The sequence below is a fragment of the Sinocyclocheilus anshuiensis genome, unplaced genomic scaffold, assembly GCF_001515605.1.
Source record: "Sinocyclocheilus anshuiensis isolate Anshui unplaced genomic scaffold, SAMN03320099.WGS_v1.1 scaffold183, whole genome shotgun sequence".
NCBI lineage: Eukaryota > Metazoa > Chordata > Actinopteri > Cypriniformes > Cyprinidae > Sinocyclocheilus > Sinocyclocheilus anshuiensis.
The window spans coordinates 2,635,007-2,662,829 of NW_015548309.1; the positions used below are offsets into that span (position 1 = coordinate 2,635,007).

At 37.3% G+C, this 27,823-nt stretch overlaps 1 pseudogene; it reads right to left on the reverse strand.

Moving 5' to 3' along the window:
- Positions 1-5,680, reverse strand: part of LOC107656351 (forkhead box protein P2-like) — a 63,773-nt pseudogene extending 58,093 nt beyond the window's left edge.
- Between the last annotated feature and the right edge of the window lie 22,143 nt (positions 5,681-27,823).

A 27,823-nucleotide genomic window follows, 5' to 3' on the forward strand; every position in this document is an offset into this window, starting at 1 on the left:
CTCTTCCGCTTGCTCTCTGTAAGTGAAACATTGTCACTCTCTCCACTGTCTCTATGGCACTCGTCTCTCCTCTCTTCACTCTTTCTGCTTACACTGCCCTTTTCTTCCACTCTTAGTGCGGATTATCTACAGACAGATAACACAAAATCTATTCAAGTAATATGCAGCTATACAGGAATAATACTAGCAATTATCATTAACAAATATAAAAAAAAGAAATAAAATATATATATAAATAAAATTGAACAATTTAATAAAACTAAATAAATTTTATTTGTTATTGTTATCTACTATTAACTATTGTTAAACTAACAAGTAACAACATTATTATTATTATTATTAATAATAATAAAAATAACACCACTAATAATTATGGTTAGATGGTTCTATATTACATTGGCTTTGTATTGTACTCTGCAAGGACAAAAAAGTTTAATCTAATCTAATATTATTTGTGATATAAAATTATAGTATTTAAAATACTACAATTTATATTTATATTATATACACATTTATAATAATATTAATATTTTGTTTTTAATTCTGTTTATGTGCACAGTAATAATAAAAATAAAATTGACAATATTAACTATTGCTACTAACAAGTAACAACAATAACAGTGATTACATAATAAATATAATAACAGTCATATATAATATAATTACAATAATCATCATCATCATCCTCAATCAACATAATAATAATAATAACAATAATACTTGTTAGCTAGTTGTTAGAAAGTAATACTTTCATTGGCTCTTACTGTACTGTACAATAACACAAAATCTACAATTTATTTTATATTAAATAATTTTGATTTGTTTACATTTTTTAAATTACATTTTTTTTATTTATATACATTCATAATATCAATATATTATTTTTAATATTTCTAATTGCTTACTGTAACAAAAAAATAATATAAAAATATATAAAATAATATTACTAATAAAAGTATTATAAAACAAAATTATAAATACACAATTAAAAATATATATAAATATTATAAAAATGTTCCACTATTAAAATCAATAATTTTGGAATTATTGGCCTACTTTTAAGCATTTTAGTAGTATAAACATTCACATGGCAACCAAAAAAAAAAAAAAAAGGAAAAAGGAAAAAGTATGAAACATCTTGCTTAAGTCCTTGAAAACAAAACAAACAATGCCTGAGGAAAAACAAATTCTGTTTTCAGACACAAACTTACATCCAATGACACACTTGTGAGTGAATAAGTGAACACACAATCCACACTGCCCGCAGACTATCCCTGAGCTCAGCCTGACCTCTCATGCTGCTCTTTTGGTGAGCTGTCAAACCCATCACTCACTGCACCGAGACACATACATACATACATACATACATACATACATACATACATACAACACAAAACTGTGTTGCTTTTAAAAGTCAAGTAATTATGCATATATATTTTGAGACAAATACAACATACTGGTCAGGAGGTTTCTGGAGTGAACGAGTTGCCTGGCAGCCCATAAAATGTTGTGAAGTCAAATAAGGAGGCCCTCTAGTGGCCACAAACAAAGAAACAGGAGCAAAGCTCCGTACTTCAGACACAAACACACATGCACGGCCTCAGCCGGCACACTTCTTGCACAGAAGCAGCAAAACCAAAACAAGTCAAACACAACCCAAATACAGCCAGATTTCTGCACAAAACTCTTGAAATCCTAATGATTACAAGTGAAAACTACGCTTAAATAAACACCGCCAATAAATAAGAACTAAAATATAATACAAACAAGAATAAAACAATAAAACAGTCCAGTTCCTGTCTAAATGTGCACAACTGAAGGGTGTCAGTCAAATAGCTGCCTGCTGAGCCCTGTGTGAAAGCCTGCGAGAGAGAGAGAAAGAGAGGGAGGGAGGGAGAGAGAGAAAGAGACAGAGCGCGGCGGATGACAACGGACGGACTGTAACAAAAAAATAATATAAAAATATATAAAATAAACTACATTATTTAAAATTACACTAATTCATTAGAATTAATAATATTTAGAATTCATAATATTTTAATATTACAGTCTGACACCGATCATAATTACAAACTAAATATATAAATATATATTTGTATACACATTTAATTGTTTAATATTTTATGTTTATAATAATAATAATAATAATAATAATAATAAAAACATCATCGTCATCATCATCAACTACTAACAATTCACATATATTAACTAATATCAATAATGGCTTTGAAGCAAGTTTACAAAAACACTTTTGAAGAGCCCAGCATTAACCACCAAACACTGATCTGTATCTCACACACGCTGAAGTGAGTAGGTTAAAACAGAAGTCAGTAATGAGAAAGTGTCTGCTCCCTTTGCAAATTAAAGCATTTAACGGGAGGAGGGGGTGGAATTATGCATTCACTGTGTAAATGAAGCAATACAAAGACATGCACGTTTCTTTCTGCTGTTTATTTACTTATTTTTTAATTTAGCTTAATGCATGCTTTTTTTAAAAATTGTATTTAGTTTTTTGCATATCAACCATCACACACACAGATAAACATGACATAGTGTGTATAAAAATACATTTAGTGACTTTAATGTGGTGTGAATAATTTCAAAAGGAACATATTTGAAATATAACACATACGAAGCCTTTTTTTCCTGTTCAAACGTATTAAAATATCCCCGTTGTGTCTCGACTGAATGGAGTTGCTTAATGACGCACAGCTAATCATGCAAAATTAAAATTTGGTACAGAAGGTGACGGGAGAAGAGGGGGAATTACAAATCACATGCTTCTGTACTGTGATGAACGATATAATGGCCTTTTCTTTTAGCTGAAGCTAAATAAAATTTGCCTGCTAGTCAAATGAGGAGAGAAAAAAAAGCTTATGTCACTTATAGGCTAGTTCTCTTCCTCCTGTTTTATTTTAATCACATACTCAAATATTCATTATTTCCGTATATTTAGCGCCGTCCACTGAGCACAATTAAAATTCAAACACCAAATTCAAACAGAACAAAAATCGCACATGTCAATTTTTACTCTGGCAAATAAATGAAAAGGTATTAAATTAATTTTCCCTGCCATCTATTAGATATGAAAACAGGGGAGAGTGGTGGCTTAAAAAAAAATCTTTCACGAATATCACTAATGATTGTGCTAAAAACAGCATAAATTATGCATATTACCTCTTCTCTGGTAATAAATGTTTTATCATTTTCCCTGCATAAATGTTGTGTATGTTCACAGGAACCCTTCTAAGATCTGTAGAGATCCTTGCAATAAATAAAAGAATCGTCTGACCCAACAAATGCAATTCAAGGTGTGTTCAGCATAGCTAATACACCCTCAAGAGCCTTAATAAACACACACAGACACCCTCCGTCATTCACATATTCATCAAACCTCCTCCTCTTTACCCATTACACATTTTGTTTCTCTCAGAAAATGACGACGGACCGTCTCATATTTCAGCACATTCAAACAAACAATATTAATTACGCTAATGGCGAGCACGCACAATAAAATATCCCTAATCTCGTGTAATGTTTAGAAGGGATTCGTTTTTCCAGCAACCCTTTCATTTATTTCCCTGACAGCTCCGCCATCCTTCTTTCCACAGATTAAACACATCAATTTTGTCACCTGCTACGTACGGACAATGGCGCTAATCAAATGCACGACACAACAAAGACGTAGTAGTCTTTTAATCCACGGCTGCTTTTAAGATCAGAAAATGACATTTTAACAGCACTGCTTGTGTCTTATGAGAAACACTAGAAGCAAGAGTTTTTTTTTTTTATTTAAAAAGTACACCACCTAACCAGTATGCACTGGTCAACTTGGGAACAAACAAAAGTGCAGAAGATTAACAGACCAGGAGAAAGAGAGAGAGAGCGAGAGAGAGAGAGAGAGAGAGAGAGAAAGAGAGAGATCTCTCCTGAAGAAACACAAAGCTGCCGTAGAGATTTGGCAACTAATAAGTATTCAAATTAGGCATAAATTTTACATGCCCATGTTTAAAATATTCAGAGATGGGCTGCTTGATTGCCTTTACGCGAATTTTATGAACAACGTAATGGAGTGTTAATGCCACAATGAAGGAGACTAAAAGCTTAGGACGCTGTTCTTACTCAAACCTGGAAAAAAGTGCTAATTAAAATTACATTTCAGATCACTGTAATCCCAGTTTGCACTGTGGAAATTCAAATATGATTTCTACGAACTGATTATTCCTAGAATTAAACACACGTTTTTAAATAACTAAAGAATAGATTACATTTTCATGTAATATTGGGAAGGAGGAGGGGAAAAAAAAGAAGGAAGAAATACTTTTTTCCCCTTCAAATTTCAAGTTTTGGGTTTAATGATGCGGAATACTGATCCTGTCATTATAGAAACACACATTATTAACACTGTATCCTCTAAATCCACATGATCCACAACTGGCGTGTAGGTGTCTAACCGAACATAATGCTCATGAAGATGTATGCAAAGTGTATTCAGAGAGATCAGGTGCTGCTTTAACCTTAATGACAGCGGTGAGATAAATTAATTAGCCATCTGAAGGCAGCATCCAAATCTGCCAATTACAATGTCAATTAGAAACACATCTTCACTCACGATCGTTTCCACGTGATGGAGCGGACGCGAGGAGTGTGTGTGTGTGTGTGGGGGGGGTTACGTGTCTGAATGACACTGAGTGAAGGAGAGAGTCTAGTACGGTACTGTACCGCCTGAGAGAGATGTACGGAATGAAAGCGTGAGCGTGAATGAGAGAGAGAGGGGGAGGAAAGCCAGCACCCAAAGTCTGTCTTTGTTCATGTCTACTGTAGGTCCCCCGTTTCTCTGTCTTTGACCCTTGGGGCCAACTGTCTGTCATTATAACACACTGTCTTTTCCTAAAAACCCACCGGGGTCAAGGGTTTGTGCTATTGGAACATATTCACAGCCCTTGCTAGTCTTTTAGTGTGGAAAAGCTCCGGCCCATTTGACACTGGCAAAACTGGACGAGTCCTAAAATACATTTCGGAGCTTGTGAACCGTTATTACCCATATCATCTTGATAACAGTCATCATCTAAAAGGAAGTCGGTGTGTATTCAAGAAGGTTGATAAAAACCAAATCGCTGCGTTTCTGGAGTAAAAGATGTTATTTGGATCAGTTTCTTTTCTCGCTGTGTGTTTTTTGTGTTTTAAACACTGTAACAGTACCATGCTTGCGATTCCTTTCTGGCTGTGTAAATGTTTGCTCTCGAATCGTAGGCTGTGCAAATCTGTCCTTTCCATCAGGTGAAAAATCCCAGACAGGATCCTGACAATACATTCAAGGGCTACGTCTGTGATTTCAGGTGGGTGGGTTTGCAAAGAAAGGTGTGGGGAGGGAAAGCCACAAATATAGCCCAGATGTTTCTCATACACACATACACTCCTCATCGCGGAGGAGTAAAGTTACTCACGTTCATTTGAGCTGATCTGATTTTACAACCGCAAACATTGCCTCATTATCAAATGTGGCACCCTTCTTATCGGAGCTCGGATATCACAATTCTAAGTTCTCCATCATCTAAAGTGCTCAGAAACCGCGGGATATGTTTTATACAAGTTGCTGAAAAGGGGCACCGGAGGCTGCGACTGTGACATTAACACATTCTCACACACACACTCACAGAAATCATCCACTTTCGCCGAGACGCACTTCATTTTTCCCCTACCGTGGAAACCGGCGGCCCTCTCCCCGATAGGACGCGCAGAACAGACCTGAAAAAGAGCTTGATGATTATTTCAGGGAGGCATTGGAAAGGCAGACTCTGTGATCCAAGAAGCCTAGTCATTATCAGTGCATTGCTCAGGTGCCCGGAATCCTAACATTACAAGGAAGGGTGAAAAAAGAAGGGGAAAAAATACTAAAAATTACATTTCACAGTCTGCTAGCTTCCCCCGCTCTGATTCAGTTAAGATATGGATACCATTTAAAATAATCACAAATTCTGTGCTCCACTGAAATTAATTCATCATTGCCATAAGTTACAATGCATACAAAATAAAGCAGCGCGGCTCTGCTATTCTCCAATATTTAAAAGTCAGGAATGCTTAATAAATCAAAATGCCAGATTTGGAAAATTATGATGCAAAGTCTGAATTTCATCCAGTGCATCTGTATTACATGTGAAATTGAGAATATGCCAATTAAAAATGCCACTGAACACCTAAAAATGCTGTTTAAAAGTTAAACAATGCATGCCAGCAGTCTTTTTAGGCTCTTTGGGGTCGCCGTACACGGTTAATGACTCTCCTCTAAACCTGAATGTACTGTAATATTACAGAAACCCTCTTCTCAGATAGAGGGATTTCAAAGTGATTCACAATGAATGAGATTATAGAGTAAAAAGAGCACGAGGGAAATCATATTTATACCAGGAGTTCAAAAATGAAAAGGGAGGATGAATACATCGCTTTTCAGGATTAATAGTATGCAAAGTAACCGAATCAAGTGTTGTTATCAGTGGTAAAATGAGAACACATTCAAGAAAAAAAATTATTCAATTCAAGATAAATAGACCATCTGTGATTCGATTCATTCAGCGCTGAATGTTCAGAACTTAATTCTGGGCTATTTACATTAAAAGAAGAAGAAAAGGAGAGGGAGATGAAAAAAAAGCACAGACTAAGGGGACAAAGAAAACTGCGATAAATCCTGAAAAAGCCCTGAAACATAACCAGATCCTTGAGAAATAAAAACACACATAATTCATAAATGCTAAACAACATGACCTACAAAGCCGGAGTTTCGTTCAGATTTCCCAGCACTTCCGGAAAAAAAAGTCAGTGTTTCAAGTCTTTCCATTTGATTCAAATTCTACCCAGCAAGCACCTCCCTCTTGGACGAAAGCAGCTCCAAAAGTAGGTGACTAGACAGTGACGCTGGTATCTCATCAAGCAGTCCCTGCACTTGCATTTTGGGTAATTTCTTTAATTAACTCAGCCCACCTAATCACCAGCAATTGACCTATAAAAGTAGGAAGCCCCATTGTCTGCTCCAATCATCAAAGGCAGGAAGAGAAAGTCTCTCCCTCGCTCTCTTTCTCACTATTTATCCATCGTCTTACACTATTTACCTGCCTCAAATGCATATTTCATTTCATTTCATGCCGCAATTATCCTTTGTGACACCGGCTGAGTGTGGGGCGAGATGAAAAGCCTTGGGGTGAAGGGGGGCAAGCACGTTCACCCCTGCCTGGGACATGCGGCCGCGTTAACGACCGGGGCGGCCCTGGTGCTGCCACACAGACACGAAGCTGCGGAGAGACATAGCTCATGGTGACGTTTCCACTTATTTGAGGCTGATTAGGGTCATTATGTCGCACCAGTCTGATTTATGTTGTCATTCTTTCGGGCCGGTCCTGCATCGATAGATCTTAATGAATTGGTAAATAAGGGTGAAGATTACACTTGACAACACCCCAACATTTCTCATTCATACCCGACAAGATTTATGTAACCAATTAGGGCGGTAACAGGCGAGATTGGTCGAGAGAAAAATAATCTTTCCCGAGGAAAATTACCCCGAGTCTAAAACCTCGACAAAATAGATAATGGGCAGTCTTTAAGGGAGACTTAGTCACAGAGCAAGAGCCCGGGCTGAAGGGTTCTCAGAAGTGCATTTAAAGAGGGAAGTGGCTCTTGTAGGACTTTCAAATAGATTTTTTTTTTCTTAAAAAACCAACCACACGACAGCAGGAACTTGAGCACACGCATGCCAACCGCACACACGCTAACTAATCAGCCGCCATCTGCATGTCCAAACCAGAGGCCATGAAATCAATGGATTAAAAATTAACCTCTCGCCAACAAAGAAGCACTTTGATGTGCAAATGTGAACTCAAGGAGGTAGATTGCAAACCAGTACAATGCACACACACACAAATCAATCGTTTCTCCATGACTGTGTGATGATGCCTCGACTGAAGAAATCCATTTGCATTTTTTAATAGTCTGGTATTTCAATTATTTAATTTACATCTGTGAGGCAAGAGTAACCAGTCGACTCATTTCGCATTAAAATATCAGATAAAAAAGGCTGATCATCAATGAGCGCAGACAGGCCGAGGAGAACCCGGAGGGACGTGGGAGAACAGAGGGAGGAAAACGAGAGTGATGCTGGCGTTGGCTCATCCAGCTTCCCCCTTCAAGCACATGCAAATAAGACTGTGATGCTTAACTGCATCATTTATGGGAATAATAGCGGCATCATCATTATGGGACTCAAATTAAATTACATCACAATTAGCATAACAAAGTGATTGGTTAAACTTTCAAAACAAATACCCGCCTTGGCTAATGAGCGATGTTAATTGCCACATACAAAATGTAGGTAAACGTGTTTTGGTTAAACAATTTTTGAAATTGATATTTTACTTTTTTTGTTTGTTTATTGCTTTCTTTTTATTTATTTTTCAAGAGAGTGTACAATGAGGCATGAAAAAAGCTCATAGAGGGGATTTGCATAATAAAAAAAAAACTAAATAAGCAGCATTTAATTTTATTGCACTAAACAAGCTATTACACAAAGACTCAGGAGAACAATGTAAATTATCCATCTGATTCTGTATACAGTATGTACTAATCACACAGCTCATTATACATCAGGGTATTAAATTATAAAGAAGACCACATCCACATTCCAGCACAAAGCCATATAAAAACTTAATATGCTCACAATAGCGAGCGTCGCTCACCCTTATGAATATTTAAGTAAACAAATTATCTGCCCGCCTTTGATAGGGATAATTAGTACTTGAGGGCTAATCATTTTACTGACCCCACCTCCAAAATAGGACAGGTTCGTTTAAGTTTTAGGTGACTATGAAATCTTAACTCTTTCAAATTAAAAAAAATATTAAATCATAAAAAAGAAAAAAAAAAAACACGTACTAATTAGAATTTTACAATTACTAGCCTACAAAAAATTACAATAGCTGCTCACAAAATTATTTAATTCTTAATACACAGCAGACAAAAAACAATAAAAAATTACTCAATTTAATTTCCCATCAGCAAACTGTAAACTCCACAAACACTTCACTTCAAATAAAATCACCTACTAAGCAAAGTCAAAGCACACTGTTCTTCGGCACACACTCACACACACTTAACAGCACGTGCGCACACACCCGCACAAAACCACATTCATTATCGTCATTGCCATTATCACCAGCAATTAACCCACAGATGAAAGCAGCCCACAAACCAAGCCAGAGCATGGCACAAGCCTTGAGGAATGACAGCGAGAGTGAAAAGACCCGATGGATGGATGAAAGTAGCAAAGCATGGATGGATGGAGGAAAAGGCAGCTTTATTACCTGCAGGTGAGCGGTGTGGGACGGCAGGCTGGAGAGGGTGTTTCGCGGAGAGTCGGCCGTCACGGTGAAGAGCGTGCGATTATCAGTGTCATCACTCCAACTGTGTTTATACAGACTCGCATCATAAACAAGCGCCTCTTTGGCCCCGTCCCTCACGAGCTGACGTTCACTGTCAAAGCCATCATCAGTGAACTATTTACAGCAGTAGTTACACGAGCGATTCTTGCCCGATCACGTCCGAGAAACCAGTGGCATTTTTACGCCTGTAATTAAAACAAATCAAGCAGACTTCTGATTGTTTTGGCACCAGAGGACTAATCGCACAAAAATCAGCGGTTTGATTGTCAGGGTGGGGAGGTGGAGGGGTGGCACTTCTTTTTCCTGTGTTTCCTTTTTTCCCTTTCGAGATAGATGGAGGGCTACTTTAGCAAGTTGAGTGATAGTATAGTTGAAATAATAAATAAATACACCTGCTGCTTTCCTTATTAGGTCAAGCTAACCCAAAAAATTCCTTACGAGGGAAATATTTGAGTGATGAAGGACAAAAAATGCTTGGAAGCCAGATGGGTTTGCAAATTTGTTTTTACACATGCATATTTGCTCATTTACTGCATGTAATTAGACCTTCAAAATTGTTCGCTTTCGTATGTGTCGTATTGTAAACTAATGGTGTTTGTCAACCCTTTTTTTCTTGTTCTCTCGCCCTGCATGCCACAGATGTTTCTCCTAGCTTCTCCCGCAGACAGAAATCCGCTCGAAGAGACGAGAGCCACGCTCTCCCCTAGGAGAGGAGTACAAAGGCCAGTCTGCATGCGGCAGATGCAAAACCAAGTCCATATGCTGCAGGCTTCCCATCGCCACATGGAGATTGAAAAGTGAGGGGAGCGTTCGCGTAGACGACGCTGGAACATGAGCGAGGAACCAGCTGCTGGTAAACGGGAGAGACGTGAACGAGCAGATTTTAAATACAAAAGACTGACGTAAATGCACATGATTTAAATGGAAATTTATATGGACAACTAAGCAATTCTGTATTCAATCTGGTAAAAATCAATTACCTCATTTTCAACTCCAGAAGGTCTTAAAATTATGCACACATCACGGTGAGCAAGAATTTTCACGTTGTGCACGATCCACCCAAGCCAAGCATGACAGATTTTTTTTTAAACCTCGAACCAGACCACTTGAACTCCCCGCTCTGAGCATGATATAACAGGCTCAGAGTAGCACATACCAGCTCTACTGGAACATATTTTAACTGTATGATATCATTAGAAACTGCTGAGCCCAAGCCAATGCTGTTGCTGGGCCTCCACCCCTCCAGACTAGGGCAAATGCTCAATGAGGAAGTGTAAAAGGTTGCACTGGCAGGCATGGCAGTGTCTCAGCATCACCACAGGAACTGCATCTAATGCGTCATATATTTACATTTCTACCCAAATGCAACGGGCTACGTTGTGCCCTAACCTTCACTTCACAAGACAAACAGGCCGCTTTAGCTTTTAGCTACTCTCAGTTCTCACTCATATCTGGTTTTATTCCGTCTGTCTCTCACTTAACTCCCTCTCTTTTTTTCTCCTCATTTCACAGGGCTTTGAACCACAAGGTCAATGAGGACAAACAATTCCAGCAGCGGCTCTCGATCACATGCAGAAGAAAGTGTCGGGTGATGGGGGATGGACTCGTGTAGTGGCAGCGCTGGTGTCTACGAGCGCTGGCATAATTTCCATGGCAACCCTTCTAACTATTAATTTTCAATTAAAGCAGACACAAAATGCCCTCCCCCGAGCTTCCGGAAGGTGTCAAGAGGGGGAAACCAGGCCTTTTTGGAGCCACAACACCACTGGGCTCGTTCAGAGTGACAAAAATTACACCACTGAACATCTAAGTCCTGTTTTTATTTCATAATCACACCAGTGAGAACACCAAAACCACAACTGAAACTCATGCATGCTAAATATTAGTGATTTATGGGATGATATTTGAACTATTATGTGCCTTGGTCGATTAACAGAGGTGTTACCTCCCCCTTGTGTCAGTTTTAAAATCTGACAGGATTGCCAATTGCTAATAAAAACGTTATTTTTTTTACAAATTTTGGGTGAATTTTAGTAACACTGTATGAAATGAGGTGCACAAACTTAATTTGCTGCCATTTAATTTTACTACACAAAGTTGGCTACAAAAGTCAGTAAAATATTCATAATTTTTTCATAACAAATTATACTTTGTTGGAACAAAATTAACATGCACAAACTCCAATAGTATAATACCTTACAATCATGTTCTCCTGCATGATTTTAGATGATCCAAATCTTGAAAATCTGTGCATAACTGGAAAAAAAATGACATATTCAAGAAGTGACTTAGAAATAGAGCAGAATCTTAAAATTCGTATCCTTTTTACATATTTTTTTCCCACATTTTTCAAAATGCCAGATCTTTGTTTATACCTAATTAGATTCAATTTTGAATTCCACATTTTCAATTAAACCCAGTATGCTGATATTATATCAGTCACCCTGCTCTCTAGATTTTGGCATCAGCCCTTGAAAAACTCCTACCGGTTGACCACCACTAAAGACTGAGCTAACAGCAGATTAAGCTGAGATAGTGTGCACTCACTGAGAGTCTGATGTGTGTTTCAGGCCTCACAGAAATGCTGGCGGCATTAAAGCTGTTCTCTGGCTGGAGAGTTATCCACTTGAGCTCATATCCGCCTCCGATCCATTCAGCTGATGACTGAGCCTGTGGAACGCACTCCGCACTTGTAAACAGTCCTAATAAACTCTCAGCCGAGGGTCTGCCTGTATCCTCAGCATGCACTTATTTGCACATGTATGAGTTTGAAACAAAATGTGACACTCAAATACTGCAAATTTAAAAGTATCTTAGTCCCTAATCACAGTCAATGTAAATCAAACAACTTCAGCCTTCATTATGAGTTACGCATTCCAGACTGATCAGCTGCTGTTCACCCAATTTAAGATTGTCATATAAGTCAATAACAATTGGCTTGGTTGAATAACAGAAGGTTCCTCCTTGTGTCAAAATCTACAAACAGCATTACCTAAAATAATAATTAATAATAATAATAATAATAATAATAATCTGCAATTAAACAAATGCATATATAATTATTGCTATAATATATATATATTTTTTTTTTATTATAAATTATCCGTCTCTTCGAGTGGATTTCTGTCTGCGGGAGCAGCTAGGAGAAACATCTGTGGCATGCAGGGCGAGAGAACAAGAAAAAAAAGGTTGACAAACATCACTAGTTTACAATACGACGGATACGAAAGGGAACAATTTTGAAGGTCTAATTACATGCAGTAAATGAGCAAATATGCATGTGTAAAAACAAATTTGCAAACCCATCTGGCTTCCAAGCAATTTTTGTCCTTCATCACTCATTGTAAATTATTAATTTATTATTATATTATTAATTTTTTTACAGTAGTTGTGTATCTCATTTTCTATCATTATAAGATATAACGTATGTAAGATATGAATTATTATATTTATATATGTAGGTGTATGTATGTATGTATGTTTAATTACAACTTATTACATTTAATTAAATATTTAATATATATTAATCTTAATAAATGTATCTGATTGCTTATAATTAAATTATAAAATATTATTTAAAGCAAATTATATATGCATATGTTGGTAATATATCGCCATTTATCACCATGCCATCTAAAAAGACAAAATTGACCATCCACTAATTATTTGTCCTGGTCAAAAATCAGTTTCTCTTAGTTTTTAGCTGAAGATTGTTGCATCTGTAGTGATCAGGATGTTCTTACCATTTGACAAGGCAAGAAAGCCCTATTCTCTTTTTGAGTTCAAAAACGCAAATAAAAACTGAGATTAATAGCAAATTCATAAGACTCTCTTCATCTTAACAATGTTCTTCATCACCAATCAATATAAACTGAAATGGACCATTAGAGGACAATGATTATATAACAGGCAGCTAAACATTACTGTACTTAAGCGCCACCGTATCCATGGCAACCTCCTTTTGCCTTGCACGGCCAAACCTTAATTAAGTCCTATTAAGTAGTCTATAATGATAGTGTCCAAATGTATTTGCATATATACTTCGGTAGGCAAGGGAGGAGGACGGAGCAAAGCTCAATAATCACAATAGAGCAAGATAAGATGCGTGTTTAATCCATAGCATTACTCTGAAAATAACAACCCCAAGCCTCAAAGAGCTCAGAGACGTAACGCACATCAAAATAAGCCGCTATCTGCACTGGTAAATAAGCTACATTTGGTGGCACCTTCATTAAAAAGCTAATTAAGCTCAGGGGCCGGGAGCGAAAATGGGGCCGGCTTCAGCTCAGAGGATCCCCACGCAGGATTCCTCACATGTGACTTTCATTTACGACCCTGGCCGGACGCCCGACAGGACATCCCAGAGAGAGTGTTTGCTCGACTCAATATTAACAGGCACAGCAAGCGGCCCCAGGAAAAGGGCCCTGCCTTCAGTTACTATTGAAAACAAACCAGGTCCAGCAGCCGCGCCGAATGCTCTGTGACGTTCTCGCGCTCTCTCGTTCTCATTTTCTCCGTTTAATGATACCTGCTCCACTCTAGCATCTGTAGGGAGGATTGAAGTATACATTTCAGTGGAGAAATAAAAGAGATCGAAATGACAGAAGTCAGACAGTTCAAGCTGACCAGCCACTTCAAACAGAAAGCCCTGCAGAACGAGACAGACACTCCAGGTTAAATTGGCTCTTCTGTGTCTACCCTTAAAATGTGGGCTCCTTCAAAAGCGCATTTGAATTAGATGAATTGATGAAATCAAAGACTTGACTGTGTGGGTAAATTTATACAAGCAAGTGCAGCTCACAGCAGTTTACCTGTTATGCGGCAGATTGGCGCCAGATGAAAGCAAACTGAATGGCAGCCGACTTCCTCTCTCGCTCAAGAGATATTATCATACTGTAAAGGCTGTAATTTGTATTAGCATCGCATTGTTGGAGAAACGCAGGTAATGGGTATTTGATGCGCTCGGAGCTGCCAAACTTGTAATAAGATAAAAGACAACATGACAAGTACTCAACGATGACCACTCGACATGTTTGTCGACATGACGAAAAAAAGAAAAGAAGAAAAAAAAAAAATAGTATTGTTTAGTTTTTTAGACTCTTAAACAACCCTTTTTTCAATTCTGTCTTATATCACAAAACAAAGAAAATGGATACTTTTTTGTTGTAATATTTTATCAACATGGCAAAAACAAACAAAAAAACTCTAAAAACAATAATAAGTTGTTTCTCAACTCAAAAGATAAAAGACAGAAGGTAAAGAAAAACAATTCTTTGGTAATAAATGTAACAACACTTGTCAAGACAAAAACATGTTTTTTTTAGACACTTAAACAAATCAAAAGGTAAAAGAAAGGAGGAAAAAAAGAATTCTAATAAAAATAAAGAAAACTGTTTTCTCTATAATAAATTGAACAGTACATATTAACAAAATATTAACAACTTTACGAAAAAAAAATGTAAATATAAATAAATAAATACCCCATCTTTTATCAAATCAAAACGAAAACGGGTGTGAAATTGGTTGTTTCATTAACACATAAAAAAAAAAATTTTTTTTTAAATGTCTGAAAAACTTGTGCTATGTTGGCATAAATCTTTATTCTTCAAACTAAAATGCGTCAAGCTAGCTTTGAATTTACTACCAAAATACTAAGTCAATTTTCATGCCTAGCTTTATTTTCCATTTCCACACAAATCGAAAGAGGACAAAAACGAATCACAAAATCACACGTGACACTTCACATACTTCTCAATAAGACTGATGTTTAATAATTTGGGGGTAGTGATTTGAACAAACCCTTTCCTTAGATATATATGACAATGAAACTGGGCTTAGCTTGTTAAATTTGCAGCTGAAAGCATAAAGATTTACACAATCTGATCACAAATACTTTAAACATTTAAAATATTTTCTTAAATTCTTTTTTTTTTTTTTTTCCACAAAGACTGGGAGAAAAAAGAAAACAAAAAAATATATAGTGATAAAAAGTAGCATGAAAGTTGGACACATCTCTTCCCCCATTACACCAGAACCCCAAAAGTACCACAAGCTACATCCAATCCAGAGGTTTGATTCTATTCAATCAGACAGCAATTACTACAAAAAAAAAAGAGAGAATGAATTCAGGAAAATGGCATCCCACCAAAGAATAATAAACTCATTATAAGGAAATTTCAAACTTAACCGTTCTCCATGCCGCAGCTAATTTAAACCTAATTTTTACTAGCCACTAATTCAGTAGGGGGACGGGGATAGGAATTACATCTGGAGGTAATTCACTGTATGGAGGCTAGCCAAAAACAAAAAAAATTATATATATATATATATATATATATATATGAGAGAAAGAGGGGCAGGGCTGGCTGGGGGGGGTTTCTGGTCTCTGAAAACTGCTGAATGTTTTCATAGTGCTGTCATCAGACAGGTCAGAGAGGTGTGATTAGCGGGAGAAGAGGCACTGAAGTCCTGATAAAGTCCCAGATGATCAGATTCTAGTGAGGTGGCAGCCTTGTTTGGACTAGACGGTCTCACCCCACCACCGATATTTAAAACATTTCGTGCTGGATCACACGCCTGAACATCTGTATCAACACATGAGAAAATCTGAAGCGGGGAAAAGTTGTTTGGGTGCATTAGACAGCCCGAGAACGCAAGGAGAACAGCAATTCCCAACCCCAGTAGTGACCCAAATGGGTGTTTCTTTAACTATGAGCAGTTTTATGGCTGAAGTTTTGATCTTTATTAAAACTAACAGAGTTCTTTTTGTTTTATGAATGTCACATTAAAACCATCTTGGAAACTTTTTTCAAATGTCTTTTATACATGGACCAGATTTTATTGCTTAATCCTTATCCTAGACCCAGTCTTTAAATCATAAACTATGAAAATCCACCATTAAAATAAATGACATTTTAAAACATTTTAAAATGGTAATATAAACAAAAATAAATGTTACAATAAATATTAAAATGTTTATTGTGTAAATTTTTTTAAATATTTTTTAGGAAAGTTACAAGTCACTGTGGTGTAATTTCCATAACAATCAACTATTAAAAGTATTAATAAAACTAAGTGTACTTAGTTAAGAAGCCATTTTAAATACTTGTGTGCATTTAGGATACATAAAATGTTAGTTGAATGAAATTAACCTTAGCAAGACACATTACACGAAAAGTTGTTTAAAATGTAGTTTTTGCCACAAAAAGCTAGTAATATTAAAGGTAGAAATGACATTTTTGCAGCAGAAAAATTGAGTTGAGAGTGTGCAAAAAGTGTTTGTCATCATTGAAGAAATACCCAAAAATTGAACATTAACAACCTGTGAACAAGCAGACAGGTTCCTTGAATAGTTCAGACCCTAAAAAGACTCAAAGTGAAAGACTAAGACTCGATGGTCTCGTTTGTAGGCATTGCAGATACACGTCGGATCTGAAATGAAAAGTTTCGACTCCAATAATCTACAGTGAAAAGTGACTAAAAGAAGACATTTACATTCGACACAGAGCATGACAGTCCCCACCTCAATCCAAACTACCCCCGTGTCCTCTTGAACAGAAAATGTGTTTTCCAAATGAAAATAAACTGAGGCCGGCCAGTTTGAGGCAGTTAAATTCAGGAATATGAGATCAAATAAAGACTCCTGTGGCGGCTGAAAAGAGAAATGAAATCGCTTCTGAGGAGAGATGTACTGGGTAATAAAATCACTCCTTTATATCTTCCTAAACGGCACATGTTCCTGTGGAGTGGTTAAGCTTTGGCGCGGTCGGTCAAAGACAGTATGCAAGTGGCAATTTTTACTTCCTGAAGATCTCCCTACCGATATGCTTCTTAAGTCTTGCGCTCTGCAATTTGGCAGAAATGGCAAACTCTTTTAACGTCGAGTTTGAGGATAACTTTTGGCCCGAATTGCTTTAACAACATGCGGTGAACGAGAACTCCATATTCCATTAGCCGAACATAACTGGAGGTCATAATCAGGTGCCTCCGATGACCCGTTTTCATTATGGTGGGTACGGAGGATGAATACTTGCTCTTGATTGGATGCAGTCAATAGTGCAGAGCGCAAACAAAAAACATCACAGGAACAACCGCTTCGCTCTGAATTGCTTCAATTAATCCGTTCGTCCATTGACGGCGGAATTATGGTGCATTACCAAAAACATGTAATTGATTTGCCTTTGAAAAGGTAGCCACAATAACTTTCAGACCATATTTTAGATGGCTATATTGAAGGGCATTAGCAAACGGAGGAATACATTATAATTTATAATACAGTGGTTATTAAAGTCCCAATAAAAAGGGTTTAGAGAGTGGAATGATTCACTTATCAGTTTGCTTGCATGGTACTTAAAAGCAGCCCTCTTCTGTCATTTTAGCCGCAAAAAAGTAGCCTGTGATGACATTGAAAACAGCACTGCATGTACAAATTTCCCCCCTGATGCAAATGGTTTCCATTAATTCCTGGAATGGAACAAAAATTGTAATTGTTTATGCAAAAGGAAGGGGAAAAAAAATTAGAGTTCAAAATGGAAGCATTTGCTATGAAACACGCACCAGTCGCCATTTGATTTTCAAATACAGGCCAATCAAAAACAGTGAAACAAACTTATTAAACGGCAGCTTCTATTCAAAGAACAAATTGCTCTGTACCGTAAAAAGCTTAGACTATTTGTACCAGAAGCTAAAGCACAGGAAAAGGGCCTTTCGAGCCATAATAAGTGTTTTCAAATAAGCCAGAGAAGTCAGGAATTAAAAAAGTACATTTGTACAGACAGAGTGAGACATGTGGGTTTCAAAACATACATATACTGTACACTCTCAGAAAAAAAAGGTACAAAAGTTGTCACTGGGGTGGTACATTTTCAAAAGGTATAAATATGTCCCATTTAGGTACTGATATGAAGATTTTAGGTACTAATATATGTATCTTTAAGGTACTTGTATGCACACTTCAGGGGTAAATAAGAGCTTTTGTACCTTTTTTTCTGAGTGTACATACATGCAAATGAATGGCAAAATATAACATTTTATACTTTATTTCTTCCCTTTTCGTTGTATAATCGTTGTAGAAGTTTTGATAAAGGTCTCATATCTATATAACCGGAATCAAATTGAAATCAAATTGCATTTTTCACATGCTATTACAATGTTTACACGTTGATGCTGTTTTTGCTGCGAGTTAATTCACTTGTCTGCTGATAGTGTCATCTTAGCGAGCATTACCTGATTAATTGATTAATTGCTGTGCAACTCTTAATGAACATCTTCAACACACACGATCAACACACTCTGACAACATACTGTATCTGGAGAATCAAACTCAAAACAGAGGAAACTGTGAACGTTACAAACACGACCCACACATTCACACAATCGAACCAAAGCCCACAGCATACTTCCAACTTTTTTCCCCTCATTAGGAGTTCGACGAGTACAAGACTCTCTGCCTTTTACTGGATGGAAAGCAGAAGGGAAGGGGGAAAAAAGAAATGCAAGGATGTTCTGACAGTTTAAAAGTGCCCAACAGCTGCCGTCGGGTCATCTAAATGCACATCCACCTCCCCAAACAAACTCAGACACAACTTCAAATAAATAGCTGGACTGTTAGCTAATCCTTCCATTGTTCAGGCTCACCAAGTTTTGGCCCCCATAGGCCTTTCTGCTCAAACTACACCCCTAGACTAACAACCGAACCCTCTGTGCCAGCGACCAAACTTAACTACGACACAGTAATAAATACCTACAAAAACCACAGAAACATGCATGACGTGAATTTTTCGACTTGCATCATGAATGAACGCCATCAGAGGAAGAGCTGAACAGCAGGAGACAGGCACTAAACGGGTCTTTTGTTTGGCCCGGACAAATCCAAACTTCCCTAGAGGACATTTAATACTGTGCAGAAGTAGCGAACCGGTGGCTAGTCCAATGTGCACAAGCACGAGAAGAGGTTCAGGTTTGTGTTCCGAAGTGGTCTGTATTGAATGCCACACAGTCAATTAAAGACAAATTTGAATGATTTCCTCCTGACAAATAAATGCATTGGGGTTGATGGTTGCCACCAATGTATGAGCCAGAAAGAAATTAAATGTATTTTAATTACTTTAAAAGTGAGAAAAAGTTGCGTCAAAGCATTATGCTGGCACACGGAAAAGGGGCCACCATCCAAATTCACCTGACAAGTTGCCACAGAATCAAAGACAAATGTTTCATTAGCAGGTCACTTTTTTTACAAGTCTCTGGCAGTTCCGATTTAGCAAACACACACACACCATGCACAAAAAGAAATGTACACATGCAAATTATAAATGCAATGCTCTTGCAACGGGACTTGAACTTTTCACACCTATCAAAGCTGCAGAATTGGCTGCGTTCAGCCTCTCTGCAGCTGCTGCTTTGCACTAAAGCAAGACGGTGTCATATGAAAACTATTCCTCTACCCAAATCATAGAGCTGGTCATTAATGAAACGCAGCCTGCACAGTGAGGTCATGAAAAGTCTACATTTCAGCAGCCACATTTACAGTGAAAAAAGCTTAATTCCCAAAGAATAGAGTAACAAGAGAAAAAAAAATAAAAATCAGATTCCAGTCCCAAGGACAGGGAAAAATAAATAAATGGCAGGGAACAGTGGCCTCTCACATTTTCCCCCGCGCTTTGCAAACAACCGTCAACTGCTGCTCAGAAACAGCGCTGCTTCACAATGAGAGCAGACTAAACAATCCGATCCCGGCCAAGGTAAACGCTCTGCAACTCTGCACACAGTCGCATTTCAGGATATCTCAGCTTAATTGCCAACTATCAAATCTCACAATGGAATTTGTCCATTTGGCAGGGACCCCGTCAGCAGACCTAATAAAATGTTATTTAAAAAGTGTCAGCTTCGTCCCATGATGAGAAGAAAATCGTTTTGACGAGATTCGAGTTTCGGTTGGCTCTTTTTTCATTTGTCGAAAGGAGGTAGACCAACTCTAGTTACATTCGCAAAATCATAACGTGTGGAGCGAGTTAAAGACCTCAAATCAAGTTTTATGGCTCTTAGTCTAAGTCTCTCAAGCTTTGAGGTCTATAAGCTAGTATATATATATATATATATATATATATACACATACATACATACATACACATACATACACATACATACACACACACACACACACACATATATGCATTGGTATTTTCATATTTAAACATTTAGTTTATATATTTTTAAAACATTTTATATGGTTTATGTATTTCTATATGAATATTACATGCATTCTAGAGAGCATTTGTGCAGCATGAGTCATCCATATTTTTCTCTGTTTCCCTGGAAGAGACTAAATATAAATAAAAAATAAATCAATTTCATATGGGACTTTAAAAAAAACACCACACCTCAATCTGTGTCTGCACAGTAGAAATGCTTTTGAGCTACTGGTACATGAAGTTCCTGGGCTACTGAGGCTACCGATGCAAACCGGAGAGGATGAGTCTCTAACCATTTGAAGACGCAGAGGGGACGAAGGCTATCAGGACTATGAGGGCAGGATAATCGGTTTGTCACTCAGTGCGCCTTGTGGCATTGTTTTTCTAAGTCTGACTTTCAAACTCCCAGATCCAAAAAACTTCAAACAACCAAAATACCAGCACATTCATAAAACAGAACTGCTGGGAATTTAAGACGGAGGGAGAGACACACACACACACACACACCCTCACTTGTTTGCACAAAGGTAGCAGGCCTCAACAGCAGATGGTAAAATTAACATTTCAACAGTTCTCTTCTTTCATGTAGGTCTCGGCAGAACCGCCTTTTTTTCTGGAAAAATGTAAAGGCTAGGGTTTGGAAAGATGCAAGGTTAGAGAAAGCATCTGGAAAAAGGGAAGGAGAATATTAGCTTATTGCTCCTGATGGTCCTCCACTATGAAAAATTAAATAGGTCTGTTTTGCAGGTTTGGCTCTCTGGAGTGCCCTCCGCTCTGTTATGGAAACATCATCTCAGTAATTTATATGTGCTAGAACACCTGGTGAAGGAAAATAAACTTTTTGGGGGCTTCTTTAAATCTAGCCCACTGACTTTTTCACCCTAGTCTAATCTCATCCGTTTCCCCTCGTTAGCGTCCAGGCGATGTTGGCAAATGCATTCAGGAGAAATAACCTGGAAATAACAGTGCTTTTCGTAAATTAACGTGCCCTCCGAACAGACACGCGTGACTTCGCTGAGATATATTCAGAAACTGTCTAATGCATTTCAAATAAATAAAAATCTAAGTAGGCAGTAAAAAAATATAAAAGATCAAAACACCAAAGTGACAGACTCATTTGAGTCCACTGAATGGAACGCCTGAGTAGAGGCCATTAATTTGGACACAGTTATGGCTAAATTACATGTGTTTCACCTCTGTGACATTTTAAATGCAATTAAAAGCTGGTTATGAAAGAGTGCGGACTTCCTCGTGATGAGGGAAATCGCTGCGGTGATTAACATGCAAACGAGCTCACGCTGGCGGAGTAGATTGAGGTTTGAAAACCCCATTTACTTTTGTGTGATTATCTATTTACCAGTACACAGCCTTCAATCTCTCGCTGTTCCCCCAACGCACATCATTCAATTATACTCCCACCTTTATTTACGAAGGTGTGACTGTATACGATGGGCTCGAAGCGTCCATTCCACCGAGCAAGCTTTTGTCTAAAATTCGCGAGTTGGATCAGCAGTGGCCCTCCTCGGAGAGAGCACACAGCTAGAGCATGTCAAATATCAGCCCTACCATTTGGCTACGACGATTCTGTAAACGGCTCATTAACAAAACGTCTCCAACCGCAGTTTTACAAATTGGCCCCTGATAAATTGTTAAGTTGGAGGAGATGTTCCAGATAAAGATGAGGGGTCTTCTGAACACATGATCTCGCCAGAGGAGCTCTGGATTTAGATTGAAATGAACTGTGCTGGAAACACTCAGAGCGCTATTATGTTTTGGCGTGTTGATGCAATTATCATCTGAACGCCTGGCAGCATCAGAGGAATCTAATTTAATTAATTTAAACGGATGAATAACCACAAAATTCCTGTTGTAAAAATGTGCACAGCGATTAATGTTGGACATTTAAAAATAAGTTATAACTTGATTTACAAATCCAAAAAACAAACAAATAACCATTTTTATGAAAATAGATGATGCATAACATATTTTTTAACAAAATGAAGATTTTAATTTAAAATCCACATGAATATATAAGAGAAAGTGTAGATACCACAACTAGCTATCTTTTTGCCTTCACTACCTCATTTTAAATGGTCCTGCAGCGGGCTAAATAATTTTTAAAATGCACAAATATTTAAAGTAGTAACTAAATATCAGCTCATAAAAGCTGTGCATAATAATAAAAAATAATTAGCAAATTCTGTTTATTATAGTGCACATCACACCACAGGACGCCAACTTCCTTTCTTAAACTACTTAAGCTTAAATTTACTTGCTAAACTAGATAATAAAATATTTTAATCCTAATCAAATATTGATATGCTCTTAAATAATTATATAAAATAAAATAAACAGACCTAATTAGACTGTTTCAATAAACAAAGTGCAGCTTGCTTCTTCTGGACTGTAATATCTCATCATCTCAGGTTTTGCCACCCACTCTGGACAGAGGAGTCCGGACTGTATGATCTTTTTCTCCAGGATTCATGCTTCAGTGATGGGACAGAGTTTTGAGAAGCCCTCGGCTCTCTTAAAGCTTCTGCCTTTTCAAATGCTCTCAGCCTGCATAAAACAAACCCTGCTGATCCAGCCGAGGGGGTTCAGGAGAGCAAAAAATGGAAACAGTGCCATCCAGTGATGTGTCTGGGCATTCCTCAAGTGCTGACCTCAAGGCTTGATCTCCAGGAAGCCCACAGACTGATATGTACTCTGGCAAAAGCCTGTAATCTGTCATTTCTTCTTTGTGGTGACTAAAGACTAAAGAAATGTCTCGGCGGAGCAGTGAGCAAAACACATCAGAGTGAATAACGGTAAGACCCTGCATGTGTGCGAGCTGATTCTCAAGTAACTGTGAAGAGATACATCAGAAAAACCAGAACAAAACTCACCTGTCGTAATGTAATCTGTAGGGGAAAATAAGCGGATCGTTTCGGTCCTGAACACTTGACAAAAAGCATCTGAGGGTAAAACGTTGGCTGCTATTAACTACTACTGATCTTAATGCAATCTCCAAAAAGCATGACATGAGAACATCTCATAAACTTGTACTCAAAAGCATCTGGGCTTCATTTATAGTATGAAAATATATGTTTTGTGATGCAGACAACAATGATTCTCCATTTAAACTTCATAACACTTCACACCATGTTATCATCAATCCTACAGAGTTGAAATCCTGTTTACTTTCTTAATAGACATTCTTGGTCTTATTGTGCACAAAAAAAATATGATTTCTGAAACAAAATTTCTTTTTGACTGTCATTAAGTTCTCTATTTTTTCAAACCCTTCCCTTCAAATTATGTAAAAAAAAATTAATATCAAATTATATATTTAAAAACAAGATTTTTACAATCCAAAGAAATGCCTTTTTTTTGTAAAAATATTTTTTATTATCCTGTTGCACTTGAAAATACACCAGATTATGGAAGTAAATAAGTATTAACGGTGATTTTTAGATTTAACAGCATTTTAAATATTCTACTGCAGGGTTCACATCTGGAAATTTGCATTTAAATGCTGTTTTAAACATGTATTTATTGCTTTTTGTGTACTTATTCACTATAATAAATATTACATGCTGCATAAAGCGTATAGTGTAGTAGCCAGAATGATTAAATTTGCATTTAATTAAACATATATGAAAGCTAATTATATAAATAAATGAGAGATTGGTCTGCTAAAGAAACATCAGAGGAATATTTTGTCCAATCCTCCCCCTTATTCCAGCTCTAAATTTATTGATCTGTGAAACACAGGACTCAAGGGAGGAGATTCACTTAATATTATACAACTAATCATGAGATGAATAATGATTATACCATTTGGTAATTAAACGTCTTACAAACCATTTAACTCACTGTACGTTGGAAAGGGCCAGACAACGGTGAAAACACGTTGATGGTTGTTAGCAGTTATGCTGGTAATCCTCTATGCTGTCAAGGCAATGAAAGAAAACTATTTGAACAGGGAAACAAGCCACACAAACACCTCTTTCTTGTGGTGAAGTGGGTAAATTATATATTTAGAAAGCTCATTAGTCGACATACGTGTGGTTTCATAAAGAGAGAGAAACAGCAATATATGCACAAACTCGTAAGTGTGTGTACATGTTGTGAGAGGGTTCTTGGCACAAAAACCTCACCTCTGTGTATCACAGTCTCTGATCAACACGCAGGTCCATGAGACGCATGCTAAAAGCCAATTTGCTGTCAACAATTCCTTTCTTATCCCTACTTAAAGGTAATAATTACACTGCATTAGCGCTGTCAGTTTGTTGTCGAGCACGAAGGGCGGTTTTGCGAACATACAGTGTGTTTGTACACGCAGGGTCCAAAATTAACACTCCCTGAGTGCCAAACACAACTAAAAATGTGCTTTTCTTGCCAGTTGGCCGAAAAATTCAAGAAATGCAACATTATTTGGTTTTAATCCAACAGTGAGAATGAATCGCATTGATTTAATGGTGCATTCAAGTCATGATGGAAAGATCACACTTACGAGTTGAATGAACATGAACACCACCACAATGTCATAATTGCAAGTGGGAGACTCAGAACTTTATTTAAGCTGAATTTCCTAGTTAGGGGGTGTCAGTAAGAAAATATAGGGGATGTAATAGATACATTGTTTATACTGATATTGATTTTTTACATTTACAATAAACCATAGCTAATTTGCATGCACAAATTAAAACATTATTGTACAATTACAATATAACAAACATAAAGATTCAAATTACAGCACCTTCATAAAGTGAATAAAAACAAAGCAAAAACACATCAATGCACATTTTTTTATTCATCATCTTGAGAAAGCAGAGTTAAAAACTTTTGTCTTTTTAAAACCTTTTTGAATTTTTTTTTTGTAGCAAGGTATATCGCCATATTGCTCTAACCGCAAATTTATGACAAATTTGAGTTTTTCTAACACGCTGGATGGCTTTTGTTTCTCCAAAACTCAATATTTCTTGCACCATAAATGAAACCATGAGGAATAAAATCACAATGCATCTTTATGTCTATTTGACAGACGCATTTCAGGCTAAATTATCCTTAGATTAAAAATAATGTAAAATACATTTTCACAGCCGGTGATAAATACATGAGTGGTAAACTTTCTGAATTCACCACCTATCTACGAAAAAAAGTGAATTTAGGAAAAACAGTTTTCAAGATCCAATCCCCATTTTTTAACAATATTTCCCCATTTCACCTATAAATACACAAGATTACGGAAGCAACATAAGTTTTGAACACTTAAAGTCCCCCTGCAGTCAAATATTTTATCCCTTAAAACTTATCTTTGATAATCAAAATGACATATTTAAATGTTTTTTCTTGTGAAAATAATTCTCATGCCTTAAAATAGCTTGAATGTAACTCAACACCCTTGCCTCATTTACTATACGCTGATCTATGAATATGCAAATTAGCCCCACCTCCACTCACTCACACCAGCCAGCACCTCCTGATTCATTGAAATGTAGTAAACGCAAAACAATGGCATACACGGATAATGACTGATAAAACTGTTTTTACTGGACAACTACAGTGAATACTGTAATATTCGTTAATGTTACTTACTTGACGATGTTGTGTCCTCAAAATGCCTTGAAGACTCGAATACAGCCGTTTGTGATTCTTAATTTGCGCCCGCGAGCATACATCTGCGTGTGAAGTGCAGACGCCGATGCGGGAGAGGTGCGTCTGACTCCGGACTACTTTTATACTGTTGCCGCGGGTTATAATGCAAGTTATCAGTTCTAAATTCACATTAAACCACGGCCTCATGGGTTTTTTGGTCTAATTTATTTTTGGTTTTGTGCTGGTATTGGTATATTTTGCATGCTTGTGATAGGAATCGAGCCCTTGACGTGATTGGTTATTGGTTTGTGACATAGCAAACCTAGGGCTGTTTCAAACCACATTTCTGGGAGTGCCATTGGGAAACTACACTTTTAAGGAGAAAATACTCAGCAATGGTGTTGATTAATGGATTGTCACATGGTTTGTCTAAAAGCATATTAAAAACACCACATAGACAAATAAACAACATAAAAAACTTGATTTTCACTAGAGGGGGACTTTAAGTTTAACAGTTGGTGTGAAATAACGGGCGGTAAACTTTCTGAATCCAATTCACCCGCTATCCAGTAAAAAGTTATTTTTGGACTCTGCGTGTGAGCGCATTAGTGCATTATACAACGCGAGCACACACAGACACACTCAAAACCACTTTTATGTTCTTGTATCATTCATAATACTTCATGCTTTGCCTGCGACCAGTCAAAGGAAACATTGAGGTACTTGAGATTTTATTGAACGGCGGCTTGTAAACGTTGTTGTGAGGAAAGGCGTGTGTATTAAAATCCTCTAAAAGGCATTGAGCCGGGCTGGAACGAGGCTAGAAATCCCAACAATGGTTTCCAGGAGGGCAGTATCACGGAATGCAAAAGTCTGCCGTGATGAGCGTGCGAGAGATTAGAGACGAACTCCCCCCTCCGCCATTTACATAATGTAAAAACTCTTATTTTATTCTCTCATTCTTTCTTCCTCTCCAACTATTCACTAAATAAATGAGGAAACTATCAAAGCGTTGGAATGTTTGATAAAAGACAGACAGAGTGGATTCAGAACGGCTTGGCGCTCTCCACAATACACACGGCGAGTGGCAGCATTCAGAGGCAGCCGACTGAGGAAGGGCTGGAAGAATATTTATAACGGAGGACAATGCTAATGTATTAGGGTGACACCTATACCTCCTCTAAGCCAAAGGGAATCACATTCTAACGCTGTCTTTATCTTCCGAGGGAGAATGCTGTGCTGGGAGAAGGTTTTTATAGAAATTTGGACAAATGTAAATGTATAGAGAACGTGGATGATTCTACACAAGGTTGAACGAGGATCTTATTGAATGTGACCCATTTTGTTCGGCTTCGGTGTTTAAACTAGCTGTTCATTCAGATCAAGATGCAGTCAAAAGACTGACAAAACTGTTCAGATCGGGTCCGAGACAAGGCCTGTGGTCTCTGTTAACTGCAAAACGCTGTTAGGACGTCCTCTCGCTTTCTTATCTAATTCAGATTTAAACTGTAGTACAGTTACAGGTTTGAAAGACAATTGACTAAATATTCAGAATAGGACTTTTTTGAATACATCAGGATTTGACTGAACTGTAAAGAATAGGCTATGATGTTTTATATATAT